The sequence below is a fragment of the Oncorhynchus masou genome, unplaced genomic scaffold (assembly GCF_036934945.1).
Source record: "Oncorhynchus masou masou isolate Uvic2021 unplaced genomic scaffold, UVic_Omas_1.1 unplaced_scaffold_6736, whole genome shotgun sequence".
In the NCBI taxonomy this organism is placed as follows: domain Eukaryota; kingdom Metazoa; phylum Chordata; class Actinopteri; order Salmoniformes; family Salmonidae; genus Oncorhynchus; species Oncorhynchus masou.
In genome coordinates this window covers 1-10000 of record NW_027013185.1, presented here as the reverse complement: position 1 = coordinate 10000, position 10000 = coordinate 1, and the positions used below count along the sequence as shown (strand labels likewise).

The window sequence follows — 10000 nt, the reverse complement described above, 5'->3', positions numbered from 1 at the left end:
CATGCTGAAAGAACCAGCCATGTTTCATCTTCAATGCCCTTGCTGATGGAAGGAGGTTTTCACTCAAAATCTCACAATACATGGCCCCATTCCTTCTTTCCTTTACACGGATGAGTCGTTCTGGTCCCTTTGCAGAAAAACAGCCCCAAAGCATGATGTTTCCACCCCCATGCTTCACAGTAGGTATGGTGTTCTTTGGATGCAACTCAGCATTCTTTGTCCTCCAAACACGACGATTGAGTTTTTACCAAAAAGTTATATTTTGGTTTCATCTGACCATATGACATTCTCCCAATCTTCTTCTGGATCATCCAAATGCTCTCTAGCAAACTTCAGACGGGCCTGGACATGTACTGGCTTAAGCAGGGGGACACATCTGGCACTGCAGGATTTGAGTCCCTGGCGGCGTAGTGTGTTACTGATTATAGGCTTTGTTACTTTGGTCCAAGCTCTCTGCAGGTCATTCACTAAGTCCCCCCATGTGGTTTTGGGATTTTTGCTCACCGTTCTTGTGATCATTTTGACCCCACGGGGTGAGGTCTTGCGTGGAGCCCCAGATCGAGGGACATTATCAGTGGTCTTGTATGTCTTCCATTTCCTAATAATTGATACCACAGTTGATTTCTTCAAACCAAGCTGCTTACCTATTGCAGATTCAGTCTTCCCAGCCTGGTGCAGGTCTACAATTTTGTTTCTGATGTCCTTTGACAGCTCTTTGGTCTTGGCCATAGTGGAATTTGGAGTGACTGTTTGAGGTTGTGGACAGGTGTCTTTTATACTGATAACAAGTTCAAACAAGTGCCATTAATACAGGTAACGAGTGGAGGACAGAGGAGCCTCTTAAAGAAGAAGTTACAGGTCTGTGATAGCCAGAAATCTTGCTTGTTTGTAGGTGACCAAATACTTATTTTCCACCATAATTTGCAAATAAATTCATAAAAAATCCTACAATGATTTTCTGGATTTTGTTTTCCTCATTTTGTCTGTCATAGTTGAAGTGTACCTCTGATGAAAATTACAGGCCTTACTCATCTTTTTAAGTGGGAGAACTTGCACAATTGGTGGCTGACTAAATACTTTTTTGCCCCACTGTACAGTATAGAAAAAACATTCAAAAAATCCACACAGCCACATACATGCACGCGCACAGACAACCACTAACAGTCTTCATGACAGTTGCATGCAGTTTTACAAAGACTACAGAACAGACTACAGAGCAGGCTACAGAGCAGGCTGCAGAGCAGGCTACAGAGCAGGCTACAGAGCAGACTACAGAGCAGACTACAGAGCAGGCTACAGAGCAGACTACAGAGCAGACTACAGAGCAGGCTACAGAGCAGGCTACAGAGCAGGCTACAGAGCAGACTACAGAGCAGGCTACAGAGCAGGCTACAGAGCAGGCTACAGAGCAGACTACAGAGCAGGCTACAGAGCAGACTACAGAGCAGACTACAGAGCAGACTAAAGAGCAGGCTACAGAGCAGGCTACAGAGCAGGCTACAGAGCAGGCTACAGAGCAGACTACAGAGCAGGCTACAGATCAGGCTACAGAGCAGACTGCAGAGCAGACTACAGAGCAGACTACAGAGCAGACTACAGAGCAGACTACAGAGCAGGCTACAGAGCAGACTACAGAGCAGGCTACAGAGCAGACTGCAGAGCAGACTACAGAGCAGGCTACAGAGCAGGCTACAGAGCAGGCTACAGAGCAGACTACAGAGCAGTAGCAGACTACAGAGCAGACTACAGAGCAGACTACAGAGCAGTAGCAGACTACAGAGCAGACTACAGAGCAGACTACAGAGCAGTAGCAGGCTACAGAGCAGGCTACAGAGCAGGCTACAGAGCAGGCTACAGAGCAGGCTACAGAGCAGGCTACAGAGCAGACTACAGAGCAGGCTACAGAGCAGGCTACAGAGCAGGCACTGGCTCCCTTCGTATGGAAGAAGAAGGAGCACCATGGATATGTCACTACACATATTGTATACAGGTAGTGGTCACTCTCAATGGATCAGAGCCCCTCACCTGTAGCCTGCCGGACAGATCTACCAACCTTTGGCTGTCTTACTTCACAGCTTTGTTTGAGTTAGTGGGAGTCTCTGAAGTAGACATTATCCATTAGGTTGTATGAACATCTCAGACAGAACATCAATCTAACGTGGTTGACAGGGGGGAGTCTATTGGCCTGGGGTGAGGAGGAGCGGAGGAGAGGAGATGCTAGTGAATTATTGAGCGCAGCTGTTTGGTTTCTCTCTCTGGTGAGTTGGGGGGAGAGGCCGGAGTTGTCAAGTCCCGGTATGGAGCAATACGTCTCACCTCCCTCTTCCTGTGCTCTCTCTGTTAGACTGTATCGACCCTCTCTCTGTGTCTCTCTCTCTCTCTCTCTCTCTCTGTCTCTGTCTCTCTCTCTTGTCTCTCACCCTCCCTCTTCCTGTGCTCTCTCTGTTAGACTGTATCGACCTCTCTCTGTGTCTCTCTCTCTCTGTCTCTCTCTCTCTCTCTCTCTCTCTCTCTGTCTCTCTCTCTGTCTCTCTCTCTCTCTCTCTTTGTGTCTCTCTCTCTCTCTCTCTCTCTCTGTCTCTCTCTCTGTCTCTCACCCTCCCTCTTTCTGTGCTCTCTCTGTTAGACTGTATCGACCTCTCTCGCTGTGTCTCTCTCTGTCTCTCTCTCCTCTCTCTCTGTCTCTCACCCTCCCTCTTCCTGTGCTCTCTGTTAGACTGTATCGACCTCTCTCGCTGTCTCTCTCTCTCTGTGTCTCTCTCTCTCTCTCTCTCTCTGTCTCTCTCTCTGTCTCTGTCTCTCTCTGTCTTTGTCTCTCTCTCTCTCTCTCTCTCTCTCTTCTCTCACCCTCCCTCGTTCTGTGCTCTCTCTGTTAGACTGTATCGACCTCTCGCTGTCTCTCTCTCTCTCTCTCTCTCTGCTCTCTCTCTCTGTCTCTCTCTCTGCTCTCTCTCTGTCTCTGTCTCTCTCTCTCTCTCTCTGTCTCTCACCCTCCCTCTTTCTGTGCTCTCTCTGTTAGACTGTATCGACCTCTCTCTCTGTCTCTCTCTGTCTCTCTCTCTGTCTCTCTCTGTCTCTCTCTCTTTCTCTCACCCTCCCTCGTTCTGTGCTCTCTCTGTTATACTGTATCGACCTCTCTCGCTGTCTCTCACTCTCTCTCTCTCTCTGTCTCTCTCTCTCTGTCTCTCTCTCTATCCCTCTCTCACCCTCCCTCTTCCTGTGCCCTCTCTGTGCTCTCATATGTACTCTCTCTCTTTCTCTTTCTCTCCATCTTTCTCCTTCCCCTCTCTCAGAGGTCAGATGACTTCCTCTGTTTATCTGTCTCTCACAGATTGTGTTTTAGGCTAGGTAGCCTAGCGGGTAGAGAGGTGAGCCAGCAGCCAGAGGGTTTCCAGTTTGAATGCCAGGTCTGATGGGGAAATGATTTGACGGGAAGCAAGCTGGCAGCCGGAGGGTTGTCTGTATCAAATCCTAGATGCTATTGCCTGCCGCTGTGCCCTTGAGCACAGCACATAACCTCCGACAATAACTGTTCCACAGGCACCTAGTGTAACAGTCCCCTGCTCCATCCTCTATATGTCTGTAACAGTCCCCTGCTCCAACCTCTATAATGTCTGTAACAGTCCCCTGCTCCATCCTCTATATGTCTGTAACAGTCCCCTGCTCCAACCTCTATACTGTCTGTAACAGTCCCCTGCTCCAATCCTCTATATGTCTGTAACAGTCCCCTGCTCCAACCTCTATATGTCTGTAACAGTCCCCTGCTCCAACCTCTATATGTCTGTAACAGTCCCCTGCTCCAACCTCTATATGTCTGTAACAGTCCCCTGCTCCAACCTCTATATGTCTGTAACAGTCCCCTGCTCCAACCTCTATATGTCTGTAACAGTCCCCTGCTCCAACCTCTATATGTCTGTAACAGTCCCCTGCTCCAACCTCTATATGTCTGTAACAGTCCCCTGCTCCAACCTCTATATGTCTGTAACAGTCCCCTGCTCCAACCTCTTCAACCTCTATATGTCTGTAACAGTCCCCTGCTCCAACCTCTCCAACCTCTATATGTCTGTAACAGTCCCCTGCTCCAACCTCTCCAACCTCTATATGTCTGTAACAGTCCCCTGCTCCATCCTCTATATGTCTGTAACAGTCCCCTGCTCCAACCTCTACATGTATGTAACAGTCCCCTGCTCCAACCTATCCAACCTCTATATGTCTGTAACAGTCCCCTGCTCCAACCTCTATATGTATGTAACAGTCCCCTGCTCCAACCTCTCCAACCTCTATATGTCTGTAACAGTCCCCTGCTTCATCCTCTATATGTCTGTAACAGTCCCGAGCTCCAACCTCTCCAACCTCTATATGTCTGTAACAGTCCCCTGCTCCAACCTCTATATGTCTGTAACAGTCCCCTGCTCCATCCTCTATATGTCTGTAACAGTCCCCTGCTCCACCTCTCCACCTCTATATGTCTGTAACAGTCCCCTGCTCCAACCTCTATATGTATGTAACAGTCCCCTGCTCCATCCTCTATATGTCTGTAACAGTCCCCTGCTCCAACCTCTATATGTCTGTAACAGTCCCCTGCTCCATCCTCTATATGTCTGTAACAGTCCCCTGCTCCAACCTCTCCAACCTCTATATGTCTGTAACAGTCCCCTGCTCCAACCTCTCCAACCTCTATATGTCTGTAACAGTCCCCTGCTCCAACCTCTATATGTCTGTAACAGTCCCCTGCTCCAACCTCTCCAACCTCTATATGTATGTAACAGTCCCCTGCTCCAACCTATCCAACCTCTATATGTCTGTAACAGTCCCCTGCTCCAACCTCTATATGTCTGTAACAGTCCCCTGCTCCATCCTCTATATGTCTGTAACAGTCCCCTGCTCCAACCTCTCCAACCTCTATATGTCTGTAACAGTCCCCTGCTCCAACCTCTCCAACCTCTATATGTCTGTAACAGTCCCCTGCTCCAACCTCTATATGTCTGTAACAGTCCCCTGCTCCATCCTCTATATGTCTGTAACAGTCCCCTGCTCCAACCTCTCCAACCTCTATATGTCTGTAACAGTCCCCTGCTCCAACCTCTATATGTCTGTAACAGTCCCCTGCTCCATCCTCTATATGTCTGTAACAGTCCCCTGCTCCAACCTCTATATGTCTGTAACAGTCCCCTGCTCCATACCTCTATATGTCTGTAACAGTCCCCTGCTCCATCCTCTATATGTCTGTAACAGTCCCCTGCTCCATCCTCTATATGTCTGTAACAGTCCCGAGCTCCAACCTCTCCAACCTCTATATGTCTGTAACAGTCCCCTGCTTCATCCTCTATATGTCTGTAACAGTCCCGAGCTCCAACCTCTCCAACCTCTATATGTCTGTAACAGTCCCCTGCTCCATCCTCTATATGTCTGTAACAGTCCCCTGCTCCATCCTCTATATGTCTGTAACAGTCCCCTGATCCAACCTCTCCAACCTCTATATGTATGTAACAGTCCCCTACTCCAACCTCTATATGTCTGTAACAGTCCCCTGCTCCATCCTCTATATGTCTGTAACAGTCCCCTGCTCCATCCTCTATATGTCTGTAACAGTCCCCTACTCCAACCTCTATATGTCTGTAACAGTCCCCTGCTCCATCCTCTATATGTCTGTAACAGTCCCCTGCTCCATCCTCTATATGTCTGTAACAGTCCCGGCTAACCTCCAACCTCTATATGTCTGTAACAGTCCCCTGCTCCATCCTCTATATGTCTGTAACAGTCCCCTACTCCAACCTCTATATGTCTGTAACAGTCCCCTGATCCAACCTCTCCAACCTCTATATGTATGTAACAGTCCCCTGCTCCAACCTCTATGTCTGTAACAGTCCCCTGCTCCAACCTCTATATGTCTGTAACAGTCCCCTGCTCCAACCTCTCCAACCTCTATATGTCTGTAACAGTCCCCTGCTCCAACCTCTCCAACCTCTATATGTCTGTAACAGTCCCCTGCTCCAACCTCTATATTTATGTAACAGTCCCCTGCTACAACCTCTATATGTCTGTAACAGTCCCCAGTGGAGGTGTTACATACATCTCTACTGGCATCTCTACTAGCATCTCCACTAGCATCTCCACTAGCCTCTCCACTAGCATCTCCACTAGCCTCTCCACTAGCCTCTCCACTAGCATCTCCATGAGCCTCTCCACTAGCCTCTCCACTGGCATCTCCACTGGCCTCTCCACTAGCCTCTCCACTGGCATCTCCACTAGCATCTCCACTAGCATCTCCACTAGCTTCTCCACTAGCCTCTCCCCTAGCATCTCCGCTTGCCTCTCCACTAGCATCTCCACTAGCCTCTCCACTGGCATCTCCACTGGCCTCTCCATTAGCATCTCCACTAGCCTCTCCACTAGCATCTCCACTAGCCTCTCCACTGGCATCTCCACTGGCATCTCCACTAGCCTCTCCACTAGCCTCTCCACTGGCATCTCCACTGGCATCTCCACTAGCATCTCCACTAGCCTCTCCACTAGCATCTCCACTAGCCTTTCCACTAGCCTCTCCACTAGCATCTCCACTAGCCTCTCCACTAGCCTCTCCACTGGCATCTCCACTGGCATCTCCACTAGCCTCTCCACTAGCCTCTCCACTAGCCTCTCCACTAGCATCTCCACTAGCCTCTCCACTAGCATCTCCACTGGCCGTCTCTCTCTTTCCTCCTCTCTCTATTCACCTTACAGCTCTTGAACCAGTAGCCGAGCCCGATCCGTTTTTCCAGACTTATCAATATAGTTTGGTCACTTATTTTGAGAAATGATAAAATATATATATTTGAGAAAAGAAGGACCTTGCTCTTGCTTGCTGGATACAAAATAGGCAACAGTGTTCACAGAGTGAACGAGATAGAAGTCTGAGTGCTTCTCTGGTGTGATGTGATCACTCTGGCTGCTAGTAAATATGCAATAAAGGGAAACACTCTGTTCTCCTCGCGCTCCAATGTTTATCTTTACAGTGACATGTATTAAGTCAGAATGCCCAATGTTACAATGTTTCCAATCAAATTCATGAATAAAGTTAGAATGTTTTCCTTTCGGTCTAATTTGCATAAACATTGTGATTGGATGATAGCTAGTGGAGGTTATTGAATCAGGATAAAATTATCTCTCTTCGAGCTCATTAACGATAGAATGTTCGTATTTGAACATTGCTCCGAAAGGCCAGTCTCGTTGGCCAATGACAGGACTGGAAAGAAGAGGAATGTAGTTGCTGAATTGAGACAGGGTAGCCTAGTGGTTAGAGTGTAGAGGCAGCAGCGTAGCCTAGTGGTTAGAGCGTTGGACTAGTAACCGAAAGGTTGCAAGTTCGAATCCCTGAGCTGACAAGGTACAAATCTGTCGTTCTGCCCCTGAACAGGCAGTTAACCCACTGTTCCTAGGCCGTCATTGAAAATAAGAATTTGTTCTTAACTGACTTGCCTGGTTAAATAAATAAAATAACCAGGCCATAATAGACAGACCTATCCTGACTATCTTTAGAAAATGTGCCACTTTCTTGGAATGAATTTTTGTGTTGTAAATGCACGAGCCATGGTAACAACCATTGAAATACAATGCGTTCTATTTCTATGGTCACAACATTGACATTAGACAGTAGCTTAGTGCAAATATTATTCTCTCGATGGAATACTCATCACAGTCTTTGGTGACAGCTGTAGAGAGATTGGTGATGGACCGTATCTAATAGTTGGCTGGCCATCCACACGACAGTCCTGATTGGTCCTTGCAGACTCTGGGACTGGAATATGAGCGACTCTCGTCCACAATGCTTTATTTATTTATCTAATTTTGAGTTGAAATCATGACTGGCCGAAACGGTCACGACTTTAACTCAGAATTAGGTCAATAAAACATCAAGATTTTAATTGTGAGCAAGAGTCGCTCTTGTTTACTTCAGAATGCTCCTTTGATTTATTTGGTTGCACCTCGTCTCACGTTCGGTTGATTGCCTCCTACTCCTCTCCAGGGGCGGGGACAACCTGAAGTAATGTTTTTTCAAAATGGTGGACAATGTCTGACTCACTACATTATTTCCCCTTTATCTCTCATCCATCCCTCTCTCTCTCTCTCTCTCTCGCTCTCTCTCTCTATTCCCTTTCCTGGAACTTGCCGATGTCCTACTCAGGTGTCCAATTGGTTCGGCAACAAGAGGATCCGGTACAAGAAGAACATCGGCAAGTTCCAGGAGGAGGCTAACCTCTATGCAGCCAAGACAGCGGTGACGGCAACCCACGCTGTGGCAGCAGCCATCCACAACAGCCAGGCTAACTCACCCACCACGCCCCAACTCTGGTAGGCACACTTGGTGGTAAGACCAGAGTCGTATGTATATGTTGCGGTAAATGTGTAAAAACAAGAAAAAGGGAAATGTATACATTTCACGGTAACATATATATATAGATTTGGATAGTAACACAGAAGTGGCGATACTTTAACAAAAATGATGATTTCTGGCTGCTGTTATTGCTGCTTGCTTGTTTCTTGTTTTTTCCTACTCTTGTAATTTATTCATTTTTCTTTTGTTATTGTGTTTTCATTGTTTCACTTATTCAACTTTCTAAGAAGTAATATTGTAGACGAGGGGTATCAAACATACGGCCCATGGGATCCAAAAAATAAATAAAACCATCTATATACATTTCAAAATAAATGAAAACTGTGTATAAATGATATTGGACCTACATTTATACAGTCTTTTCACTGGTCCAGGTTGCTAACAACTGAAATGAAAGCTAGACGGTCAAGGAGCATAAAAATCCCCAAACTATGGTTAGAGGGCTATTTTTTTTCTCACCATTTTGACTGACAATTGTTTGGTCCATTTTGACTGCAAAGAAATATAACACATTTTGAATACGACCTCTCCAGACCTCTGTAATTCTGGCCTGCGGAGGCAGAATGAGTTTGACACCCCTGTGACTGTGGTACTGCTAGGGATAGTTGGGTGGGTGGTTGCTAGGGGTAGTTGGGTGGGTGGTTGCTAGGGGTAGTGGGGTGGGTGGTTGATAGGTGTAGTGGGGTGTGTGGTTGCTAGGGGTAGTTGGGTGGGTGGCTGCTAGGTGTAGTGGGGTGGGTGGTTGATAGGTGTAGTGGGGTGTGTGGTTGCTAGGGGTAGTTGGGTGGGTGGTTGCTAGGGGTAGTTGGGTGGGTGGTTGCTAGGGGGTAGTGGGGTGGGTGGTTGATAGGTGTAGTGGGGTGTGTGGTTGCTAGGGGTAGTTGGGTGGGTGGTTGCTAGGGGTAGTTGGGTGGGTGGTTGCTAGGGGTGGTTGCTAGTGGTAGTTGGGTGGGTGGTGGGCAGGGAGGGATGGAGGGACATCTGGCATTGTTTGTTAAAATTGCAAATGATAATTAAATATTGATAATAAAAATCAACACAACAAATTATTAAAATGTTCACGCTCTGACGTCAAATCAAATCAAACCTAAGCCCTTTTTAAAAAAATTTTTTATCTTCATTTAATGTTCTATAGCAGTGCTTACAATTCCAATACAATTGATGTAGGCAATGAGACTCGGGGCTTAATGAAGTCATGATGGGAGGTTTTCAAGTCCCTTCCATTTTCTGTTATCCAGGCTTCCAGATGAAAGATGAGGAATTTCAACTGGACTCTGCTGAGAGCAAAAACTCCCTTTAAGCAACATGTTCACCACCGGTACTGATTCTCTTTTAGGAAACCTTTTATGTGTTGTGGTCATTCATCCCACCTAGAACTATAGTCCTTCCATCGGTCCCTTCTCACACCTCCGACCATAGTGGAAGCTTGTCTCCTCTCCCCCCTCCTCAACCTGAATTCAATTTGTTTCATTTAGGATATGAGGACGCTAGTTCCTGTTTAGGTTGCTTCATTTAGGATATGAGGACGCTAGTTCCTGTTTAGGTTGCTTCATTTAGGATAATGAGTATGCTAGTTCCTGTTTAGGTTGCTTCATTTAGGATATGAGTACGCTAGTTCCTGTTTAG

At 47.0% G+C, this 10000-nt stretch overlaps 1 pseudogene; it reads left to right on the top strand.

The window, feature by feature from the left end:
* The window catches only part of LOC135536861 (pre-B-cell leukemia transcription factor 3-like), a 13416-nt pseudogene extending 3724 nt beyond the window's left edge, over positions 1-9692 (top strand).
* Positions 9693-10000: the final 308 nt, after the last annotated feature.